General features: G+C 49.6%; 2 protein-coding genes across 2 annotated transcripts in view; one reads left to right on the top strand and one right to left on the bottom strand.

Annotated features, from left to right (window-relative positions):
* Positions 1 to 12,457, bottom strand: part of LOC144604564 (protein LKAAEAR1-like) — a 33,803-nt gene extending 21,346 nt beyond the window's left edge. Inside the window, exon 1 of the mRNA XM_078419139.1 lies at positions 12,341 to 12,457. The gene's annotated coding sequence lies outside the window, so the exon portion shown is untranslated. The remainder of the gene's footprint in view (positions 1 to 12,340) is intronic.
* Positions 1 to 22,037, top strand: part of oprl1 (opiate receptor-like 1) — a 173,752-nt gene that overhangs the window by 26,474 nt on the left and 125,241 nt on the right. The window lies entirely within an intron of this gene.

Genomic DNA, 22,037 nt, shown 5'->3' with positions numbered 1-22,037 from the left:
CTGGATTAACACAGTGGGACAGGCAGCATCTCTGGAGAGAAGGATTGGGTGACGTTTTGGGTTGAGACCCTTCTTCAGACTGAAAGTCACAGCAAAGGGAAGTAAGAGATACAGACAATAATGTAGAGAGATAAAGAACAATGAATGAAAGATATGCAAAAGAGTAACAATGATACAGGCCATTGTTAGCTGTTTGTTGGGTGAAAATGAGAAGCTGGTGCAACTTGGGTAGGGGAGGGATAGAGCGAGAGGGAATGCTGGGGTTACTTGAAGTTATTGAAATCAACATCCATACCACTGGGCTGTAAGCTGCCCAAACGAAATATGAGATGCTGTTCCTCCAATTTGCGTTTAGCCTCACTCTGACAATGGAGGGGACCGAGGACAGAAGGTCAGTGTGGGAATGGGAAGGGGAATTAAAGTGTTTAGCAACCGGGAGATCAGGTAGGTCCAGGCGGACTGAGCGAAGGTGTTCAGCTAAACAATCGCCCTGTCTACGCTTGGTCTCGCCGATGTATAAGAGTCCACATCTCGAACAAAGGATACAGTAGATGAGGTTGGAGGAGGTGCAAGTGAACCTTTGCCTAACCTAAAAGGACTGTCGGGGTCCCTGGACAGAGTCGAGGGAGGGGGTAAAGGGAAAGGTGTTGCATCTCCTGCGGTTGCAGGGGAAGGTACCTGGGGAAGGGATGGTTCGGTTAGGAAGGGATGAGTTAACTAGGGAGTTGTATCAATAGCCATCAGAAACAAATGATGGATATAGCTCTAAAAAATGGCACCTGTGCAAAGATAACACACCAAGGAAAAATGTGAATGATTTGCCTCTGAATCCCAGCAATTGGACATTGCGACTCATAAGAGTCATGGAGTCACACTCATATGTTATCAGGCCCTTCGGCCCATCCTGCCCACACCGACCAACATTCCTCATATTTCGCTTAGGCCTCTTACAACCCAGCAGTTTGAATATTGACTTCTCGTACTTCAAGTAACCCTTGCTTTCCCTCTCTCTCTCCATCCCTCCCCCATCCATGTTCTCCGGCCAGTCTGACTGCACTGATTACATTTTAGGTAGACACAAAATGCTGGAGTAACTCAACGGGTCAGGCAGCATCTCGGGAGAGAAGGAATGGGTGGCGTTTTGGGTTGAGACCCTTCTTCAGACTGAAAGGTCTCGACTCTAAAACGTCACCCATTCCTTCTCTCCCGAGATGCTGCCTGACCCGTTGAGTTACTCCAGCATTTTGTGTCTACCTTCGATTTAAACCAGCATCTGCAGTTCTTTCCTACTGATTAAATTTTATCTTTGTACGCATTGCACACCTCCCCCTAGCTAACAATGATCTTTTCTACATTCTCCTTGATCTTTGGCCCCTTTGTTCTTTTGTTTTCTTCCATATCTCTGTGTCTCCCTCTCCCCTGACTCTCAGTCTGAAGAAGGGGGCATCAACCCAAAGAGTCACCCCTTCCTTCTCTACAGAGATGCTGCCTGGGCAGCATTTTGCATCTCTCCCCACCCACACTGGTCCCACACAGAGGGTGGTGGGTATAAGGGGATGAGGTGCCAGAGAAGGTTGTTGATTAACATTTAATAGACACGTGGATAGATACATGGAAAGGTTTTGAGGGTTATGGGCCAAATGTGGCAAATGGGAACTAGCTTAGATGGGGCATCGTGGTTGGGATGGATGTGTTGGGCTGAAGGGCCTGTTTCCATGCTGTAGACACTATGTCTATGGTGCACTTTCATTTATAACACTGTTTCCTTCACTGTCTTCTTGAACTACTGAGGTTATGTGACCTGCCAGCCATTTAGACAATAGACAATAGGTGCAGGAGGAGGCCATTCGGCCCCTTGAGCCAGCACCACCATTCAATGTTATCATGGCTGATCATTCTCAATCAGTACCCCGTTCCTGCCTTCTCCCCATACCCCATGACTCCACTATCCTTAAGAGCTCTATCAAGCTCTCTCTTGAATACATTCAGAGAATTGGCCTCCACTGCCTTCTGAGGCAGAGAATTCCACAGATTTACAACTCTCCGACTGAAAAAGTTTTTCCTCATCTCCCTTCTAAATTGCCTACCCCTTACTCTTAAACTGTGGCCCCTGGTTCTGGACTCCCCCAACATTGGGAACATGTTTCCTGCCACTAACGTGTCCAACCCCTTAATAATCTTATATGTTTCGATAAGATCCCCTCTCATCCTTCTAAATTCCAGTGTATACAAGCCTAGCCGCTCCAGTCTTTCAACATAGGACAGTCCCGCCATTCTGCGAATTAACCTAGTAAACCTACGCTGGACGCCCTCAATAGCAAGAATATCCTTCCTCAAATTTGGAGACCAAACCTACACACAGTACTCACCGGCAGAATTCGCACTATTAACGCAATGCCTACGATACGCACTTTTGTTTAGTTATACGGTATGTGTGGTGTGCACCATCGCACATGAAGGCATGAATGTGCACCATCGTGAGAAGGAGGAGGGTTGTAGAGGACCAGACCAGGGGAAAGTGTTTCAGCGAGGAGCAGGTGACAACTGGAAAGTGCTGCCAGAGGAGGTGGTACAAGCAGATACAGTCACTACGTTCAAGAGGCATGTAGACCAGCACTTGAATAGCCAAGGCATAGAAGGCCGCACACAAAACACAAAGTGCTGGGGTAACTCAGCGGGTCAGGCAGCACCTGTGGAGGGAATGGACAGGTGTGTTTCGGGTTGGGACCCATCATAAGACTGAAAATGGGGTGCGATGGTTGCCATGGCCACGGTTGGCCAAAGGGCCTTGTTTCTGTTCTCTGACTGTGACTCTCATCGTTAGCGGTGAAGTTGTTTTAGCAACATGCAGAAAACTCATTGTAAGGTAAGAACACAGGCAGTTACACTTTGAAGAACTTGTGTCAAAACTTCTAAACGAAACGAATGGAATAGGGACAGCAGCCATAAATATTTAGTACTGAGCCTGTCAGGTATCTGCCCTGTAGACACAAAGAACTGCAGATGCTGGTGTACAATAAAAGACATAAAGTGCTGGAGTAACTCAGCGGGTCAGGCAGCATTTCTGGAGTTCATGGATGGGCGATATTTTGGGTCAGGACCTTTCTTCGGAATGGATTTAGTGATATTCAAAATGTACCTATTGCTGTCTAAGACATTAGTCTGTCTGTCTCCTTCAGTCTGAAGAAGGGTCTCGACCCGAAACGTCACCCATTCCTTCTCTCCCGAGATGCTGCCCGACCTGCTGAGTTACTCCAGCATTTTGTGAATAAATCGATTTGTACCAGCATCTGCAGTTATTTTCTTATGCTGTCTAAGACATATACAGGTATAGAGCACAAGGTGCTGGAGTAACTCAGCAGGACAGGCAGCATCACTGGAGAAGATGGAGAGGTGATGCTTCTGGTCGGAACCCTTCTTCAGACTGATCTGTCTCAAAAAGCATCACAACTCCAAACGCCACCTATCCACGTCCTCCTGAGATGCTGCCTGACCCACTGAGATACTCCAGCACCTTGTGTTCTACGCAAGATTCCAGTATCTGCAGTTGCTTTTGTCTAAAACATACAGCAAACTGGTTCATTGGCTGCAGATTACCAAAGTCAGAGTGTAATTAATTAACCGCAAATAATAGAACATCTTTCTTTGATGGTATTGTATTAAGAAGAAGTAAATAATAATGTATTATTACTATTATTATTATTATTATTATTATATGATATCCTATCAAAACACAAAAAGACAAATTGAAATTGATTGTTTGGGAGAAAACCACCTGATCATTTTCAGTGAACTTCCCTCTAATTCATCTTGAGTTACATTTATTTTAATTTATCCTTTTGACTCTCACACCTTAGATACATATTAGATAAGCATCTCAGATACAGCAGAAACAGAGAAACATAGAAAATAGGTGCAGGCCATTCGGCCCTTCGAGCCAGCACCGCCATTCATTGTGATCACGGCTGATCATCCACAATCAGTAACCCGTGCCTGCCTTCTCCCCATACCCCTTGATTCCACTAGTCCCTAGAGCTCCATCTAACTCTCTCTTAAATTCATCCAGTGAATTGGCCTCCACTGCCTTCTGGGGCAGAGAATTCCACAAATTCACAACTCTCTGGGTGAAAAGGTTTCTTCTCACCTCAGTTTTAAATGGCCTCCCCTTTATTCTTAGACTGTGTGGTCCCTGGTTCTGGACTCCCCCAACATTGGGAACATTTTTCCTGCATCTAGCTTGTCCCAGTGCTTTTATATGTACAAGTGTACAGCAGTAGTGCACTGAGACAGTGTACAGAGCTGCCAGTTTGGTGCTATTCTCAAGTCCCAGCTGTTCTCAGTGCTGTTGGAGGACTCTACTGTCACTTTCATCAGGCAGAGGATGTGACTGTGAGTAATGAACAAGCAGACACAAAGGCATTAGCGATGCAGCACAATATATGAATCACACTCATGCTTCAACAAGTCCCTGAGCCCAGCTTGTGTCCGCTGATATCGACAGTGAGTGAATAATTCTGGCAAAGAACTTTGAATGATTGGGACAGAGAGACAAGGTGCAGAGAGCGCGTGGGCAACAGAACATTAGTACGATACATAAGTCAGCATCAGAAAGAAATACCCAGTCACAGACGGGCAGGAAGGAACTGCAGATGCAGGCTTACACCGAAGATGGACACGAAATACTGGTGTCAGGCAGCCATCTCGGGAGAGAAGGAATAGGTGACGTGTCGGGTGGGAAGGAGAGATGATGCCTGGGCCACTGAGCTACGCCAGCATTTTGTGTCTGTTTCCAGTCACAGATGACAGAGTTGAACAGCCCTTGGGAATAAATAGGATAGCAGTAACAGGATCGTTCTGAGTCAGCATGCATTTACGAAGGAGAAATCATGCTTGACTAATCTTCTGGAATTTTTAGAGGATGTATCTAGGAAAATTGACAGGGGAGAGCCGGTGGATGTGGTGTACCTTGACTTTCAGAAAGCCTTTGACAAGGTCCCACATAGGAGATTATTGGGCAAAATTAGAACACATGGTATTGGGGGGTAGGGTACTGACATGGATAGAAAATTGGTTGGCAGACAGAAAGCAAAGAGTGGGGATAAATGGGTCCCTTTCAGAATGGCAGGCAGTGACTAGTAGGGTACCGCAAGGCTTGGTGCTGGGACCCCAGGTATTTACAATATACATTAATGACTTGGATGAAGGGATTAAAAGTACCATTAGCAAATTTGCAGATGATACAAAGCTGGGTGGTAGTGTGAACTGTGAGGAAGATGCTTTGAGGTTGCAGGGTGACTTGGACAGGTTGTGTGAGTGGGCGGATGCATGGCAGATGCAGTTTAATGTGGATAAGTGTGAGGTTATCCACTTTGGTGGTAAGAATACGAAGGCAGATTATTATCTGAATGGTGTCAAGTTAGGAAAAGGGGACGTACAACGAGATCTGGGTGTCCTAGTGCATCAGTCACTGAAAGGAAGCATGCAGGTACAGCAGGCAGTGAAGAAAGCCAATGGTATGTTGGCCTTCATAACAAGAGGAGTTGAGTATAGGAGCAAAGAGGTCCTTCTGCAGTTGTACAGGGCCCTAGTGAGACCGCACCTGGAGTACTGTGTGCAGTTGTATTGTCTATAGACATCCTTTTAGTTTCAGTGAATTTGCAATAAAGCAGCTTTTTCTGTCATTTCTGTTGAGGTGTTGAAATGATATATTTGTGGTTATGGGCAATGTGTCCAATCTGGTTTTGTTCAAAGTGCATGTAACTGTTCAATCTATGTTGTCATTTTGGTTAATGGAGTTACAAGTGTAGCACCTTCCTACCTCCTCCAATTGATCACAGGTAAATGGACTTGCGCCCAGGAACAGCGATTAATTCTTCTTCACCCTGTACACTGGGGACTTCAGGCACAGCTCTGCAGACTCCTATCTGCAGAAGTTCTCTGTCGACTCTGCCATCGTCGGCCACATCACGGGCGACGAGGACAGGGCGTACAGAGAACTGATCAAGGAGTTTGTGGACTGGTGCCAGCAGAACTGCCTCCGGATCAACGCGGGGAAAACCAGGGAGATGGTGGTAGATTTCCGCAGGCGCAGCCAGGTCCCCCCGACACCGGTGAACATCCAGGGAATGGACATCGAGAGGGTGGATTCGTATAAGTACCTGGGTGTCTACCTCAACATTAAACTTGACTGGACCGAAAACACCGATGCGCTATACAGAAAGGGCCAGAGCAGACTTTATCTGCTGAGGAGACTCGGGTCCTTTGGAGTGCAGGGGGAACTCCTAAGGACCTTCTATAACACGGTGGTTGCATCGGCCATTTTCTATGGAGTAGTCTGCTGGAGCAGCAGCATCTCAGCGGCGGAAGGGAAGAGACTTGACAAGCTGGTCAGGAAGGCCAGCTCTGTCCTGGGTTGCCCCCTCGACTCAGTGCAGGCGGTGGGAGAGAGGAGGATGATGGCAAAGCTAACATCGCTGCTGGACAACGACTCCCACCCCATGCAGGACACTGTCACTGCACTGAGTAGCTCCTTCAGTGACAGACTCCTTCACCCCCAGTGCGTGAAGGAGCGATATAGGAGGTCCTTCCTTCCCACTGCTGTGAGACTGCACAACCAGCACTGCTCCCAGCAGACCAGTCAACAAAACAGCTAAGAACTCACAGAAAACTGATGACAATTGTTGTATCTTCTATTTATAATGAATGATCTCTTGATCTCTTGCTATCCACTTTGCTGCTGTAACACTGTAAATTTCCTCGGTGCGGGACGAATAAAGGAATAAATTATTATTATGAATGAGTAAATCAGGGTGGACTTTCACAACTGAGAGCCTGGGCCACCGGTAGCTCCGCCCACTGCCATTAAACATTGGAAAATGGTGAGCAGAAGGACACCAACTTTGCAGGCGACGCAGCGGTAGAGTTGCTGCCTTACAGCACTTGCAGCGCCGGAGACCAACGTATGATCCCGACTACGGGCGCTGTCTGTACGGAGTTTGTACGTTCTCCCCGTGACCTGCGTGGGTTTTCACCGAGATCTTCGGTTTCCTCCCACACTCCAAAGGCGTACAGGTTTGTAGGGGTTAATTGGCTTGGTAAATGTAAACTGTCCCTGGTGTGTGCAGGATAGCGTTAGTGTGTGGGGATCGCTGGTCGGTGCGGACTGTATTTCTAAAACCAAACCTCTCTCCACAAGTCGGACAAAGGCAATAGGCCCATGGTTGATCCATACGGTCTTGCCTCAAATCATCACCTGTCTATGTTCACTAGAGATACCACCTGACCCGCTGAGTTACTCCAGCACTTTGTGTCCTTCAGTGATTTACTGGTCGCCCTTCTAGCTTGGCCGTTGTCTCCTCCACACTGTCAATGTGCAAGTGCATTCTGCCTGACTGCTCTACTGAACACCTCCACTCACAGCGCATACCTGACTGAGCTGCTGATTTAATGACAAGGGCACTCCTACATTGACCTCTCTGTCCTTGGTCACCTCCCCACTGGCGCACTGAAGCGGTAGAAAAAGATCTTCATCTCTGTCGTAAGTACTTCACTGTCTCGGTTCAAGTGCAACAATTTTAAATTAATCTCATCTCTCCCATTTTTAGCTTCTGGCAATGATTCTGCCTTTCCTATTTTTACCTGTAGCACGTGCAGGAAAAAAACTGCAGAAGCTGGTCAAAATCGAAGGTAGACACAAAATGCTAGAGTAACTCAGCGGGTCAGGCAGCATCTCTGGAGAGAAGGAATGGGTGACGTTTCGGGTCAAGTCTCCTTGTTGACCCTTTCCATGTTGTATCTCTGAACTAAATTAAACTAATTATGTAAGATATTATGAAACATCACCTATCCATGCAGGCCTGAAGATGGGTCCTGACCTGAAACCTCATCTATCCATGTTCTCCACAGATGCTGCCTGACCCGCTGAGTTACTCCAGCACTCTGAAACGTCACCTATCCATGTTCTCCACAGATGCTGCCTGACCCGCTGAGTTACTCCAGCACTCGGTGAAACGTCACCTATCCATGTTCTCCTGAGATGCTGCCTGACCCGCTGAGCCGCTGGGATGGCAGGACTTTCATATGAAGAAAGACTGGATAGACTAGGCTTATACTCGCTGGAATTTAGAAGACTGAGGGGGGATCTTATAGAAACATATAAAATTCTTAAGGGGTTGGAGAGGCTAGATGCGGGAAGATTGTTCCCGATGTTGGGGAAGTTCAGAACCAGGGGTCACAGCTTAAGGATAAGGGGGATGTCTTTTAGGACCGAGATGAGAAAACATCTTTTCACACAGAGAGTGGTGAGTCTGTGAAATTCTCTGCCACAGAAGGTAGTTGAGGCCAGTTCATTGGCTATATTTAAGAGGGAGTTAGATGTGGCCCTTGTGGCTAAAGGGATCAGGGGGTATGGAGAGAAGGCAGGTACAGGTTACTGAGCTGGATGATCAGCCATGATCATATTGAATGGCGGTGCAGGCTCGAAGGGCCGAATGGCCTACTCCTGCACCAATTTTCTATGTTTCTATGTTACTCCAGCACTCTGTCAAACGTCATCTATCCATGTTCTCCTGAGATACTGCCTGACCCGTGGATTTACTCCAGCAGTTTGTGTCTTCTTTGTAACCAGCTTCCACAGTTCCTTGCTTCTACTGATAACTGGTCCATTTATCACACGGACGATGAAGGCAGCAATCAGTTGATGTGAAGACAATCCAGGGCACATATCAACCTCTCTGGCAATCAGTGCACTATCACAGCGTGCAGTGAATGATTAGTTAACTCATCACAATACTGAATCCTTATCAAGAATAGTCCTCGCAATCCAATCCTGGCATCTTTGTGCAGATAATAAATATAGCTTTAATAGAAGCCTTCCTCCAGGTTCATGGCATCCTGCAAGGAGCAATCAAAATCACAATGTCCTGGAAGGAGCAAGAACGATCAATGCAATTCATTTGAAATGAAGCCTTTTGAGAAGGGAGTGATTTTCTCTGAGAGTCCCACCTTACTGGATATGCTTTTTAGTTTAGTTTTGAGATACCGCCTGGAAACAGGCCCTTCGGCCCATCGACCATCGATCCCTGCACATTTTAATTTAGTTTTGTTTATTGTCACATGTACCGAGGTGCAGTGAAAAGCTTTTTGTTGCATGCTAACCAGTTAGCAGAAAGACAATACATGATTACAATCAATCCATTTGCAGTGTATAGATATATGAAGGGAATAACGTTTAGTGCAAGGCAAAGCCAGCAAAGTCCGGTCAAGAATAACCTGAGGGTCATCAAAGAGGTAGATAGTAGCTCAGCACTGCTCTCTGGTTGTGGTAGGATGATTCAGTTGCCTGATAACAGCTGGGAAGAAATTGTCCCTGAATCTGGAGGTGTGCGTTTTCACACTTTTGTACCTTTTGCCTGATGGGAGAGGGGAGAAGAGGGAGTGGCCAGGGTGCGACTTGTCCTTGATTGTGCTGCTGGCCTTGCCGAGGCAGCGCGAAGTGTAGATGGAGTCAATGGAAGGGAGGTTGGTTTGTGTGATGTTCTGGGCTGCGTCCACAATTGGCGGCACGATGGCACAGCGGTAGAGTTGCTGCCTTACAGCGAATGCAGGTCCTGAGACTCAGATTCGATCCTGACTACGGGCGCCGTCTGTACGGAGTTTGTACGTTCTCCCCGTGACGTGCGTGGGTTTTCTCCAAGATCTTCAGTTTCCTCCCACACTCCAAAGATGTACAGGTATGTAGGTTAATTGACTGGGTAAAATGTAAAAATTGTCCCTAGTGTGTGTAGGATAGTGTTAATGTGCGGGGATCGCTGGGCGGCACGGACTCGGTGGGCCGAAGGGCCTGTTTCTGCGCTGTATCTCTAAATCTAAATCTAAATTCACTGCAATTTTGTTAAGGTCCTGGATGGAGCTGTTCCCAAACACTAACACTACCCTGCGCACACTAGGGGCAATTTTTACATTTATACACTTATACCGAGCCAATTATCTTGCAAACCTGTATGTTTTTGGAGTGTGGCAGGAAACCGAAGATCTCAGAGAAAACCCTATGCGGTCATACGGAGAACGTACAAACTCTGTGCAGACAAACACCCATAGTCAGGATGGAACTCAGGTCTCTGGCACTGTAAGGCAGCAACTCTACCGCTGCGCCACCATGCCATCCATTTTCTTCGAAATGAAAGCCTGCAAATGGCATTTTCCATGGCGTGGTGTGGCAACACTTAGCTTTTCATTCGACAATAGACAATAGGTGCAGGAGTAGGCCATTCGGCCCTTCAAGCCAGCACCGCCATTCACCGTGATCATGGCTGTGTCAATAGGAACACAAGGAAGTCTACAGAATCCCAAAGTGGGTCAGGCAGCATCTGTGGGAAAGAATCTGTGGCATTGTTTCGGGTCGGGGCTCTTCAGGCTGAGTGGAGTCGCGGGGGAAGAAAGCTGGAAAAGCAGGTGGAGGTAGGACGAAGCCTGGCAAGTGATAGGTGGACACAGGTGGGGATTTGATGGGTGGAGTGAGTGACAAAGACTAGAGGTGAAAAGGAGCAAAAGGATGTCAGATAAGGAGAGAAGAGGGGGGGGGGGGTGGGATGTGGGTGAAAGGGGATGGGAGGAATGGGGGGGGGGGGATATGAGGGTGGATGCAAGGGAACTATGGGAGTCTGGGGTGGGAGGGTAGCAAAGGGAGGAAGGGTAATGAGCAGGGTGACTGGGATGATGAGCGAAGATGGGAGTAATGTTACATTTTATATAAATCTGTGCTTTGTTTGCCTATGTCCTGACTGTTTAAAATTGTACCTTTGTTTAGACATGTTTTTGTGGAAAGCACTTTGGGCTGCATTAAATTACATGAAAAGTGCTAAATAAATAAAATTATTATTATTATTAATGTGTGTGCACTGGGTCGGGGTGAGGGGAACGAGGGTTGGAGGGTATTACTTGAAATTGGAGAACTCAATCTTAATACTGTGTAGGAAAGAACTGCAGATGCTGGTTTACACAGAAGATGGACACAAAATGCTGGAGTAAGTCAGCGGGACAGGCAGCATCTCCGGAGCGAAGGAATGGGTGTCGTTTCGGGTCGAGACCCTTCTGAAGAAGTCAAAGCAAATACTGTGGTAATAGAAGAGGGTACAGATGGATCGTCACAATGTGGCAAACGTTATTCCATTTATTCCATGTTGGTTTAGAGATACTTTATGAAAACAGGCCCTTCAACCCATTGAGTCCATGCCGGTCGGTCATCAGTCTGAAGAAGGGTCCCGACCCAATACGTCCCTTCATTCCAGAGATGCTGCCTGACCCGCTGAGTTACTAGAGCACTCTGTGAAACGTCACCTATCCATGTTCTCCACAGATGCTGCCTGACCCGCTGAGTTACTCCAGCACTCTGTGAAACGTCACCTATCCATGTTCTCCACAGATGCTGCCTGACCCGCTGAGTTACTCCAGCACTCTGTGAAACGCCACCTATCCATGTTCTCCACAGATGCTGCCTGACCCGCTGAGTTACTCCAGCATTTTGTGTTTACCGGCAATCAATGACCCGTCCACACGAGTTCTACGTTATCCCACTTTGCATTCACTCCTTACACACTACGGGAAAACTGTAGCTCCAGGAAAAAAAAAATCCATGCGGATCGTGCAAACTCCACACAGACAGCTCCCGATGTTAGGATCAAACTCGGGTCTCTAGTACAGTGAGCTAGCAGTTCTACCAGCTGCGCCACTGTGCTGAGAAGGTTGTTGGCTGCAACCTTCCCCCCCCCCCCACCCCATTGACGAACTGTACACTGCAAGGGCCAGGAAGCGAGCGGGCAAGATCATCTCTGACCCCTCTCACCCTGGCCACAAACTCTTTGAAGCACTTCCCTCTGGAAGGCGACTCCGGACTGTCAAAGCAGCCACAGCCAGACATAAAACAGCTTGTTTCCACGAGCAGTAGCTCTACTCAACAACCAAAGCCTGTAGCCTCCTTTTGCTCTGGTATTTTATTTCATTCTTCACATGTTTAAAGTATAATGTTTTATTCTTAATGTTTTATGTTTTATTCTTAAATGTTTACTGTATGTCGTGTTGTTATCCTTGTGAGCGGAGCACCAAGGCACATTCCTTGTATGCGTACATAGACAATAGACAATAGACAATAGGTGCAGGAGGAGGCCATTCGGCCCTTCGAGCCAGCACCGCCATTCAATGTGATCATGGCTGATCATTCTCAATCAGTTCCCCGTTCCTGCCTTCTCCCCATACCCCCTGACTCCGCTATCCTTAAGCATACCTGGCTAATAACATTTATTCAATTCAATTCAATTCAATTCAAAGCACTGACTATACTCACTGGTTTGAGGAGAGTTTTGCTTAATTATCTCTTAACACATCCCGAGCAGAATGTTTCCCCTCATGCTTGACAGTTGCAATCCAGAGAATATTAATTGATTGTCCCTCTTTGGCTTGGCTCTACCTCTGCGGCAGCTTGTGCTGTCTGGAAACCAAAATTCACAGCAGTGAATCCATTGCAGAATAAACCTTCAAGAATGATTTATGTTGTGGAGCCCAGAACAGTAAATATCAATAATGTGTTGATTGTCATGATCATCAAAACAGCAATCTATCTCGGTGTTATTTTTACATGCATTTCTTTCAAAATGGAGTGAAATGTCAGCATAACATTCTTCTTCTATTTTCTATTTTGGTAGTTGCTTGCTTTTCATTACTTTCTGATTATTCTTTGGATCTGAGTGTTGCTTGGTAAGGCTGGCATTTATGTTTCATCCCTCCTTGTCCTTCCAGTGTTATTGATGAACTAGGTTGTGAATATAATTCAGAAGTAATTTCGAACAGAATAGCATAGACAGTGTATCTACACCACAAGCCTTGCCTGTGATCTACTACATTTGCACATCAGTCAACCCTTTATACAATGCCAATGTGAATTATTTTAATATTATTAAAAAGAATTACAGCAGGCAGAACTGCTGCATCCGTTGTTCATTCTCACGATAATAGATCAAATGTAATGGTTATGCTTTCTCCTGTGTTTGTCGTTTCAAAAGGAGTCACAGCTGGCCTTAGCGATAAACTGCAGGAGCTGCAAACCACTTGCTCGAGGAATGGCGGTGGCACGGTGGCGCAGCGGGTAGAGCTGCTGCCTCACAGCGCCAGAGACCCGGGTTCGATCCTGACTACGGGTGCTGTCTGTATGGAGTTTGTACGTTCTCCCCATGACCTGCGTGGGTTTTCTCCAGGATCTCCGGTTTCCTCCCGCACTCCAAAGTCAAATTGTAAATTGCCCCTAGTGTGTGTGGGATAGTGTTGGTGTGCGGGGATCGCTGGTCGGCGCGGAGTCGGGGGGCCGAAGGGCCTGTTTCCGCACCGTATCTCTACACTAAACTAAACTCAGCGGGTCAGGCAGCATCTGTGGAGGTACAGGAATAGTCGGTGTTTGGTTCAAGACCCTGCATCTTGACTGGCAAGTGCGGGACCTAACCCTGTGCAGATTAACCTACCTATCATTGAGCTGGAAAGAGCACAGAGAAGGTTTGCGAGGATGTAGCCAGGACTAGAAGGTCTGTGCTACAGGGAGAGGGAGGTTGGGCAGGCTGGGACTTTATTCCTTGGAGCACTGGAGGCTGAGGTGTGATCTTATAGAGGTGTGTAAAATCAAACCAGACTCCCCACTGTTGACTCCATCTACACTTCACGCTGACTCATGAAAGCTACCAACATAATCAACACGTGCCACCCTGATCATTTCTTCTCCTCCCCAATCCCATTGGCCAATAAATACTGAAGCTTGAAACTGCACACCGCCAAACTCAGGAACAGTTTATTCCCCTCTGTTATCAGCCTTCTGAACGGTCCTTCCATCAGCTAGGGTTCTGTGTGATTCACCTCTACCCCATTGCGGACATTGGACTTTGTCTCTGGAACTGATGCGCTACAATGCTGAGAGCTATATTCTGCACTCTATATCTTCCTGGGATAAGAGAGTAAGGTCAGGGCCAATTGTGACCGGTGTGAGAGGGGAGGTGAATACCAAAGTTAAAGTGTTGTATTTAAATGCGCGAAGTATAAAAAATAAGTGGATGAGTTTGAGGCTCAGTTAGACATTGGCAAGTATGATGTTGTGGGAATCACAGAGACATGGCTACAAGAGGACCAGGGCTGGGAACTGAATATTCAGGGGTACACAACGTATGGAAAAGACAGACAGGTGGGCAGAGGGGGTGGGGTCGGTAAGGAATGTTGGTAAGGAAACAGTAGCCAAACAGTAGCCTCGACATAGGGTGCAAGTTGAATCAGGAGCTAAAATTGGCATGTCGCAAATATAATGCTACGGTGGTTATGGGAGATTTCAACATGCAGGTAGACTGGGAAAATCAGGTTGGTAATGGACCCCAGGAAAGAGAGTTTGTGGAGTGTCTCCGAGATGGATTCTTAGAACAGCTTGTACTGGAGCCTACCAGGGAGAAGGCAATTCTGGATTTAATGTTGTGTAATGAACCTGATCTGATAAGGGGACTCGAGGTAAAAGAGCCATTAGGAGGCAGTGATCATAATATGATAAGTTTTACTCTACAAATTGAGAGGAAGAAGGGAAAATTGGAAGTGTCAGTATTACAGTGTAGCAAAGGGGATTACAGAGGCATGAGGCAGGAGCTGGCCAGATTTGACTGGAAGGAGGCCCTAGCAGGGAAGACGGTGGAACAGCAATGGCAGGTATTCCTGGGAATAATGCAGATGTTGCGGGATCAATTCATCCCAAAGAGGAGTAAAGATTCTAAGGGGAGTAAGAGGCACCCGTGGCTGACAAGGGCAGTCAAGGACAGCATAAAAATAAAAGATATAACATAGCAAAGAAGAGTGGGAAGCCAGAGGATTGGGACTCTTTTAAAGAGCAACAAAAGATAACTAAAAAGGCAATACAGGGAGAAAAGATGAGGTACGAGGGTAAGCTAGCCAATATCCTAGTGCATCAGTCACTGAAAGAAAGCATGCAGGTACAGCAGGCAGTGAAGAAAGCCAATGGAATTTTGGCCTTCATAACAAGAGTTGAGTATAGGAGCAAAGAGGTCCTTCTGCAGTTGTACAGGGCCCTAGTGAGACCGCATCTGAAGTACTGTGTGCAGTTTTGGTCTCCAAATTTGAGGAAGGATATTCTTGCTATTGAGGGCGTGCAGCGTAGGTTTACTAGGTTAATTCCCGGAATGGCGGGACTGTCATATTTTGAAAGACTGGAGTGACTAGGCTTGTATACACTGGAATTTAGAAGGATGAGAGGGGATCTTATCAAAACATATAAGGTTATTAAGGGGTTGGACACGTTAGAGGCTGGAAACATGTTCCCAATGTTGGGGGAGTCCAGAACCAGGGGCCACAGTTTAAGAATAAGGGGTAGGCCATTTAGAACGGAGATGAGGAAAAACTTTTTCAGTCAGAGAGTTGTGAATCTGTGAAATTCCCTGCCTCAGAAGGCAGTGGAGGCCAATTCTCTGAATGCATTCAAGAGAGAGCTAGATAGAGCTCTTAAGGATAGCGGAGTCAGGGGGTATGGGGAGAAGGCAGGAACGGGGTACTGATTGAGAATGATCAGCCATGATCACATTGAATGGTGGTGCTGGCTCGAAGGGCCGAATGGCCTCCTCCTGCACCTATTGTCTATCGTCTATTAAACGTGGACTCGGTGGTGAAGGGCCTGTTTCCACGCTGTATCTTTTAATCAAAACTGCAAAAGAGTAGGGCAGATCGGAAATGCCTGATAAGTGTGGAGTACAATCTAGTTCAGCCACTCTTGCGATGAATAAGTTTTGTTCTCTGTGCTGGAGAGGCACTTGAAGTTGTTTCGAGTCATAAGATGGATCCAGTAATAACCTGAGTGACAGGATTAATGAGCTGGCACTGCAACTGATGGCCTTCATTAGATGACAGGGCAGAACTATCAATTAAAGGTCGTTGTTCCACCCAGGCAGACCTCAAATCCAACACACCAGGCCCCGTACCATCAGTCTTCCTGTCAAGTCAAGCTCGATATGAACGGTGCCAAATTACAAACTCAACAACATTATTCGGAGCGATGAGCAAAATGTTCTATTGAAGTATTGAAAGGTCGCATACCAATCATAGATAGACACACAGGCAATAGGTGCAGGAGGAGGCCATTCGGCCCTTCGAGCCAGCACCGCCATTCAATGTGATCATGGCTGATCATCCACAATCAGTACCCTGCTCCTGCCTTCTCCCCATATCCCTTGATTCCGGTGGCCCTAAGAGCTCTATCTAACTCTCTTTTGAATGCATCCAGTGATTCGGCCTCCACTGCCCTCTGTGGCAGAGAATTCCATAAATTCACAACTCTCTGGGTGAAAAAGGTTTTTCCACATCTCAGTTTTAAATGACCAACCCATTATTCTGAAACTGTGGCCCCTGGTTCTGGACTTCCTCAACATCAGGAAACATGTTTCCTGCATCTAGCGTGTCCAATCCTTTAATAATTTTATATGTTTCTATAAGATCCCCTCTCATCCTTCTAAATTCCAGTGAATATAAGCTCAATGAAGGCCAACATGCCATTAGCTTTCTTCACTGCCTGTTGTACCTGTAACCCTAACCTTTAGTTTTAGAGATACAGCGTGGAAACAGGCCCTTCTGCCCACCAAGTCCATGCCAACCAGCGATCCCCACCCACTAACACTATCCTACACACACTAGGGACAATTTACAGTTATGCAAAGCCTGCCAATCAACCTACAAACCTGTACGTCTTTGGAGTGTGGGAGCTCTCAGAGAAAACCCACACGGGTCACGGGGAGAACGTACAAACTCCGTACAGACAGCACCCAAGGTCAGGATCGGACGTGGGTGTCTGGCGCTGGCTGTGAGGATTTGATTATTTTCGAAGGATTTGTTTGGCGAGGACAAACGAAAGCAGTCAGAATTTGCTTTTGGAGTTCTGTTGGAAAGCAGAGACTCTCTTTGTTGAAAGAGTCCTCTAATTGGGGAGGATTTGTTCGTGTTTCTGAAAATCTTAGGAGTGGCAGTGGCTGGCGGAAGGCCAAGTTGCACTTGAACTGGTGGGAGCTGAGTCTAGAGCGGTGTTTGTGGTCTGTAGCATCGGAAAGCTCCCTCCCACACCAACTTTGCCCGGTCCAGGTGTGCCGGGTAAGTACGGCAATAGTGCATTGGATTTTCGTTGAAGCCGGGAGGGCGACCGAGACCTGGGGAAGAAGCCTCCGGAAGCTCCATTTTCTACGACGGGAGGATTGGCACGGACTTTTCCCTATCTTATCAGGAGGAGACTGCTTCTGTTGCTTTGCCAGGAAAGCCTTCACAAGACTTTAAACTGCGGCAAATGCATGGAGGTGCAGCAATAGCAGAAAGACTGCTTTGACTTATAAAATACTGAGACGTTTTGTTTTGCTCCACGCCCTAAAGATGGCGGCCCCTAAGAATTATTCAGCTGCCGTACAGTCGGCAGTCTCCGTGACTAAGGGCCATGAGTCGTTGGGGCGTATACATGGGGTGAAAGTGACCTTGCAGGGCAACATTACCTTCAAGGCTGTGCTAACCGAGCTGGGGGAGACTGTTGGCAAGAAGGCCATAATCGCAGGCGCGGTGGTCAGTGGGAAGGCTGTTGTCATCCTAAAGACTGAGCAGTCAGTGGCTACCGCATTGGAAAGGGGGATCACGGTGGCTGGGATTTACATGGCGGTGGACCCATGGGGACGGCCCGTGCTGCCGGTCATGCTGTCCAACGTTCCCCCTTATGTTCCGGACGCGCTCCTGCTCCCACATGCAACTAAGCTGGGGGAGGTGCGGTCTGGGCCCACCAAACTGTTGCATAGGTTGGATGATCCCGAGATGCAGCATGTATTAACGTTCAATCGCCGCGTGTACATACAGCTGGCACAGGGGATTGATATGGAGGGGAGTTTTGAGGTTGAATGGGAAGGATTCTGCTATCGCATGTTTTGGAACACGGGCCAAGCACGCTGCCATGCATGCAAAGAGGTGGGGCATTTCCGCAGGAATTGTCCCAAGCCCCGGGCTGCCAGCTCTACCAAGGTGGCCCAGGAAGGCAGTGCTGGCCCATCTGGGGCTGCTGGTTCTACCATGGTGGCCCGTGATGACTTTGTTCCCTTGCCCCCAACCTCCATTCCCCCACCACCCCCATGTCCCGTACCTGTGGCGGAGGATGCCGGTGCAGTGTGGGGGGTGGATGAGGGGCACTGGGAGAGACAGAAGAGTAAGAAAGTTAAAAAGAAGAAGAAGAACGTTCAAGCGGGACGCCAGGCAGAAGGTCACCTTAATGAGGGTCCCCCGGCAGTAGATATTATCGAGCTCGCCTCTGAGCCTAGCTCAGGGAAGCCTGAGGGTCTGAAGGCTGGAGAGGATGAGCAGGTAGATGGCGGGGCGGAGGAACAGGCTTCAGCAATGGAGCTGACTGTACCACCGCATCCTAGTGGTTATAAGAGGAGGAGGCGTGCGTCCTCTGTCACGGAGAACGGCCCTGAAGGTCAGGGGCGACCTGAAGGGAGGTGTTTCTCCCGTTAAGGCAGAGTACCCAGTGCACACTTCCTGTGGGCAGGAGGATGCCTCTGTAGTGCAGGGACCACCTGAGAGTGGTGACACACTACCCCAGGGGGCTGTTCCCCCAGGGATTGCGTCCGCTGGCTTAGAGGGTGACCAGGGGAAGATTGATGGGGGGGACTTGAGTGTGGGGTGGGTCCCCAGCCCATGCTCCCCGTTGAGGCTACGAGTCCTATTGAGGGGTGTGCTGCCCCACCGGCTGAGGGAGCAGGGGAGACTCCGGGAACATCGCCCCCTGAGGGCCAGAGCGAGGTGGTTCCCCTGGTGGTGGGGGACGGGGACTCTCTGGGTGACGGTGCTGGGGCGGGAGCCCTGGGTGCGAAGGAGGACAGGGTCATTTCGGATCGGGTCCTTCGGTCGGACTCCAGACGTACCCTCTCACTGCCCGCCCCGGAGACTTCCTCCGACATCACTGCCCCCAATCCGGTTACAGAGGGCGGTGGGGGTGTGCAGGAGCCTGGCCATTTACCAGGCAGCTTGCCACAGTTAGAGGTACCGGTACCTGCCCCCGTCACTGATCCTGGGGGTGGGATGGTGACGGAGGAGGGACCGGGTGATGTGGCCGACCCGCCCACCTCACAGGGAGGGGTGAGCGAGGCGGCTGGGAGTCAGAACTATCCAGACTCGGGCTCAGACATTGAGTGGGAGGAGGAGGGGGACGTGGAGTCCAGCGACAGTGAGTTGATGGACTGTCCCACCCGCAGCCCCGTGTCTCGGCTTGTTGATATCTGGGAACTCCGGAGCTTTCTGAAGGACAGCAGAGGGAAGAGGAATAAGGCAGATCTGGCTGTCGACCTCTGGTCGGACCTGACGGTACCCTTGCAGTCCATTTATGCCATCCTTCAGGAGGAGGGGAACGAGGCAGGTGTATTGAAAAATGAGCGGCGCCAGCTCCAAGAGCTTTCTAAGTCCCTAAAGAAAGGGCAGAGGGCTCGGGGAGGATCCATTCCGTCACGGGGGGCTGGTAAAAGTTCTTGTGCGCTTTCAAAATGAAGCTCACTATAGCCAGCCTGAATATTAATGGGGGCAGGGGGTCTCTCCGTAGGTTTCACCATCTCTCGGTGCTGAGGGACGGGAGGTACGCGGTGAGCTTCCTGCAGGAAACACACACTGTGGCTAGTGACGAGCCCACCTGGCTCCTGGAGTGGGAAGGGGGGGTCTACATCAGCCATCTCACCTCCATTTCGAGTGGAGTGGCCTTCCTGTTGGCCCCATCTTTCCAGCCGGAGATTGTCAAGGTGCAGGACATTGTACCAGGTCGGTTGTTGTATCTGGCCGTGCGCCTGGATGGCGTGCCGTTACACTTTACTAATGTGTACGCCCCCAAGAGCGGTGCTATGCAGACGCGGTTAACACAAGAAGTGACCGCGCTGTTGAACACCATCGATCGGGGGGAGTGTGTTTTCCTGGGGGGTGATTTTAATTGTACCCTTGAGGCGAGAGATCGCTCTGGCATTCAGCGCGATCCGGCAGCAGTCAAGACATTAAGGGAGTTGGTGGATTCTTTTGAGCTAGTAGATGCTTGGAGGAATTTCCATCCCAACTCCGGCGCCTTCTCGTACAGGTTTAAGGGGGGTGGTTCCCGTATTGACCGTGTATATGTGTCTAAGGCTTATGTGTCCTGTGTCTCGGCAGCCTCCATGCGGTTGGAGCCGTGCTCGGACCACTGCCTGGTGCGAGTGGACTTTATCCCGACGCGCACACGGGCAGGGTCCACGTACTGGCACTTCAACAACCGGCTGCTGGAGGAGCGCCGGTTCCGGGATTCATTCAAGCAGTTCTGGGCGGAGTGGAGGGAAAGGCAGGGGCGTTTCCCTTCCCTAAGGCAGTGGTGGGATGTAGGGAAGGCTTACGTCCGTCTGCTTTGCCAGGACTACACGAGGGGGTCGACCAAGGGGCGGGACTCCGAGATCGGTCGGCTTGAGAGAGAGTTGCTCGACTCGGAGTCTCGCCTGGGTCAGACGGAGGGGGACTCGTGTGAGTGGGAGGAGTACCAGGAGAAGAAAGGGGCACTGAGGGACTTGCAGCTGAAGAGGTCCCGGGGCGCGTATGTGAGGTCGCGAGTCCAGATGTTGCACGATCTGGACCGCGCCTCCCCCTTTTTCTTCTCCCTGGAGAAGTGCCGAGGTGCCCGCAGGCAGTTTGTCGAGTTGCTTGTGGATGATGGCTCCTCCGTCACGGATCCGGAGAGGATCGGTGCCTCAGTTTGGTCGTTCTATGACACTCTGTTCTCCGAGGGAACATCTAGTGGGGAGGCACAAGGGGTGCTGTGGGAGGGCTTACCCGTAGTGTGCAGGGAGGTGGCCGAGCGCCTCGATGATCCCCTAACTCTGGAGGAGTTGACTGGTGCCCTGCACCAGCTCAGTAGGGGCAAGTCTCCGGGGCTGGATGGGCTGACTGTGGAGTTTCATCGAGCCTTCTGGGGTGTCCTGGTGGGCGACTATGTGAAGGTGTTGGGGGAGAGCCTGGCGACCGGGGAGATGCCCTTCTCGTGGCGCAGGGCAGTCGTCGTCCTGCTGCCCAAGAAGGGCGATCTCCGCCTCTTGAAGAACTGGCGCCCTGTCTCTCTTCTCAGTACGGGTTACAAAGTCTTTGCACGGGCATTGGCCAATCGCCTGGGGCCCGTGCTGTCCCATGTGATCCACCCTGACCAGTCCTACACAGTCCCGGGCCGGTCCATCCAGGACAATATCCATCTGGTCCGGGACCTGATCCATCTGTGCCAGAGGGCTGGTCAGTCCGTTGCCTTTCTCTCCCTTGACCAGGAGAAAGCGTTTGACCGGGTGGGACACGACTACCTTCTCGGGACTCTGCGGGCGTTTGGATTCGGACCCCATTTTGTGGCCGGGTCCGGCTCCTATACGCTGCCGCAGAGTGCCTGGTCAAGGTCAATGGCTCTTTGTTGGCTCCCATTCACTTTGGGAGGGGGGTTCGTCAGGGATGCCCCATGTCCGGCCAGCTTTATTCCCTCTGTGTGGAGCCATTCCTGTGTCTCCTACGGAGGCGGCTGGCAGGTTTGGATTTGCCGGGGCTGGGGGTGGAGGTGGTTCTCTCGGCCTACGCCGACGATGTGCTACTAATGTTCACCGACCCGGTTGACCTGCGGAGGATGCGTGAGTGCCAGCGGGTGTTCTCAGCCGCATCCTCCGCCAGGATCAACTGGGGGAAGTGTGCTGGGCTCTTGGTGGGTCAGTGGCAGGTGGACTCCCTGCCGGAGGAGATGGCAGTTTTTGCGTGGAGCACCACGCACCTCCTCTATCTGGGGATCTACCTGAGTCCCACTGAGGGGGCTTGGCAGGCGAATTGGCAGGAGCTGGAGGCGAAGGTGGTCGCCCGTGTGGGGCGCTGGTCAGGCCTCCTTGGTGTGTTATCATATCGGGGTAGGGCTTTGGTCATAAACCAGCTGGTGGCCTCTCTGCTGTGGTACCGGCTGGCCACTCTGGTCCCGT

The sequence above is a fragment of the Rhinoraja longicauda genome, chromosome 22, assembly GCF_053455715.1.
Source record: "Rhinoraja longicauda isolate Sanriku21f chromosome 22, sRhiLon1.1, whole genome shotgun sequence".
In the NCBI taxonomy this organism is placed as follows: domain Eukaryota; kingdom Metazoa; phylum Chordata; class Chondrichthyes; order Rajiformes; family Arhynchobatidae; genus Rhinoraja; species Rhinoraja longicauda.
The sequence above is the reverse complement of the archived record's forward strand: the minus strand, read 5'-3'. Positions and strand labels throughout refer to the sequence as shown.